The sequence below is a fragment of the Octodon degus genome, unplaced genomic scaffold (assembly GCF_000260255.1).
Source record: "Octodon degus isolate 3935 unplaced genomic scaffold, OctDeg1.0 scaffold00007, whole genome shotgun sequence".
Lineage (NCBI taxonomy): Eukaryota > Metazoa > Chordata > Mammalia > Rodentia > Octodontidae > Octodon > Octodon degus.
The window spans coordinates 30,444,356-30,447,099 of NW_004524583.1; the positions used below are offsets into that span (position 1 = coordinate 30,444,356).

At 47.9% G+C, this 2,744-nt stretch overlaps 1 non-coding gene across 1 annotated transcript; it reads right to left on the minus strand.

Moving 5' to 3' along the window:
* Positions 1–705: 705 nt before the first annotated feature.
* Positions 706–778, minus strand: Trnak-cuu. The gene has a single exon. It is a non-coding gene; the product is annotated as a tRNA-Lys (tRNA).
* Positions 779–2,744: the final 1,966 nt, after the last annotated feature.

Sequence of the window (2,744 nt, forward strand, 5' to 3'; positions counted from 1 at the left end):
AGAAAGCATTCTCTCAGGTTTTCACAGAGAGCACATTAGCCAAGCAATGGCTGTGACTCATCCACATGGCTGATACTCACAAAGGATCTACCTGAGTCTGTAGGGGACTCAGGTCAACAATTTTTGACATTGCCAGTGAAGCAGAAGACCCAATACTGTTATGGGCTACTGGACTCTTTTAGAATATTTTGCTTAGTTAACATACCTATAATATTCAAATGATGGAACTAAACAAAAAAGGGGATACAGATAAATGTCTATTTTGTACCTGTGTATTCAAAATGGTTAATATAGATATATAGTTACATTCTCTTAATGAATAGAGGGATTTGTTGTAGTCGTGTTTTTAATTAGAATATCATGTCTGCATCTTGTACAGCAAATAACCACTAGGAAGACTGTGGGGGGCGATAGAACACACCTGTTATATTTTCCCTTATTTGGGCAAGAAGTGCTGCAGCACCAATCCCTGCTTGCCTCGACATCTTCCTGTGGTCCTCGATCTTCACTACCAATCCACAACTAGTCCCACCCAACTACTTCCACTATACAGCTATTTAGACCCTGTTCACTTCCTCAATAAACCAGACTTGATCAGAAAGCCTGTCTTGTCTCCGTCTCTCGTGTCTCTTGCCCTGTCTTTTTCATCCCCGTTCCTTCTCCAGGTCATTACCCACGTCTTGACTCGCGGGCCGAGTCAAGTGGCGCCCAACGTGGGGCTCGAACCCACGACCCTGGGATTAAGAGTCCCATGCTCTACCGACTGAGCTAGTCGGCCTGCCAGTCAAGACGTGGGTAATGACCTGGAGGAGGAACGAGGATGAAAAAGACAGGGCAAGAGACACGAGAGACGGAGACAAGACAGGCTTTCTGATCAAGTCTCATTTATTGAGGAAGTGAACAGGGTCTAAATAGCTGTATAGTGGAAGTAGTTGGGTGGGACTAGTTGTGGATTGGCAGTGAAGATCGAGGACCACAGGAAGAAGTCGAAGCAAGCAGGGATTGGTGCTGCAGCACTTCTTGCCCAAATAAGGGAAAATATAACAGGAGCGTTCTATCGCCCCCCACAGAAGACAGTATGCAATGTGTTAATTATTGAAACTGTCATACCAATTCGATTTGAAACTGTCTCATTGCTATTTGTCTCTCAGTAAAATTATGGAAAAAAAAAAAAAAGAAATAGTCCTTGAACAGGTTTCTGATCTTGATTATGATGGGAAGCTCCCAGTTAGGCTCGCCAGGGAGCAGATGTCTGGGGCTCCCCGCTGGCAGCCTGCAGGGGCTGCATCCACCCAGGCCTGCTTCTGCATCGTGCTGTGCCTCTGTGTCCCTCAGGCTGCTGTCACTTCCTGCGCTTGAGGCTGAGCAGTCATGTGTCAGAGTCCTCTGCAGCAGAGCTTTAGAGAAACTCTGTTTCTTGATCTTAATGACAACTGGTACATGAATACCCCCGACCACTCCGCTGCAATTTCCTCAACGTCTTCTCTTCCAGAGCGCCATGTGCAGGTGAACAGAGGCAAGAGGCATGAAAACCCCTGCCTTTGAGGTTTCATAAAACCCCTTCCTGCAGGGGCCCCACCCACCCTTTTAGTCTCGTTCGGATTTCTGCAGCTCTCCGCTCATAGCTATGGGCACAGATATCTTCAAAGTCTAACCCTTGCTGTTTTTATTTAGTCTTAGATCTCACCGATGTACAACTGGTGAAATATTTGAAAACAGAATGATGATTTGCTGGGGGAGAGAAAGGGCCAGGCCATGTATCGCTGGAGTCGGGTTCTGCCGCCGGGAGGACTTGGAGGACACATCCCACTTGGCTGGTTTGGTATGTGAAGGAACCATGAGCTGTCTCACTGGCCTGAGGAACCACACTACCATTTTCCAACCAGCAAAGCCCAGAGTCTTCCAAGCAGACTGTGCACTTCCTTCTTTACCTCTGAATCAGAATAGAAATCGGAGCTCCAAGGCCAAAGACCAGTGGATGGCAGTTGTAGTATCTTTACAGGTTCTGGAAAGAGTCAATGGGTCCACAACTCTTTCTCAGTGTTAGGTAGTATTGCTGGCAGAAAGCAATCTATGTTTTGTAAGCAGCTCCCCAAATTCCCCCATGGGCAATTGTCTCAGACATAATACCAGACCTTCCCCAATTTAAAGGGGGAGAGTGATAGGTTTTAGAGGCAACAGGGATGGCGGTGGTGGCAGCGCAGCAGAGAAGCAGAAATGGGGGAGGGAAAGCCTTTATTAACTCTAAACACATAGAGAGGACCCAGGGAAGGGAGATGGGCGGATCCTCTGACCTGAGACAGGGAGCCTGAGGCTTTACAGACTTTTGCTAGAGGCGGAGTTTCAGGGGCAGGTTTAGTGACATATAAGGAGCTGATTGGAGGCTCCCTTGTGTGGGCGGGAAAGATCAAAGGAAGTTGTACCCAGGGCTGGAGTGGGGAAGGAGGAGGAAGTGGTCATTGGGACAATAAGCCATGTCAGACGACCATCATAATAATTCAGCAATTCTTACTAGGGCCATAACCTATCAGAGAGGTGTACTTTGTTTCATGTTTTAGAGGAGTCAGTCCTTGCATAGTCCACAGGTTCTAAGGCAGGCTGCTAGGCACAGGGCAAGAGTGTGAAGGGAGAAGAGAGAGAGAGGGTGCTACACTCTCGGGCCAGGCTCCAGGTAACCTAACTTTGGCCGCCTACACTCCCTGTGGTCCAAGCACCTTGCAAAAGCCACCTACGAGCCCGTGAGA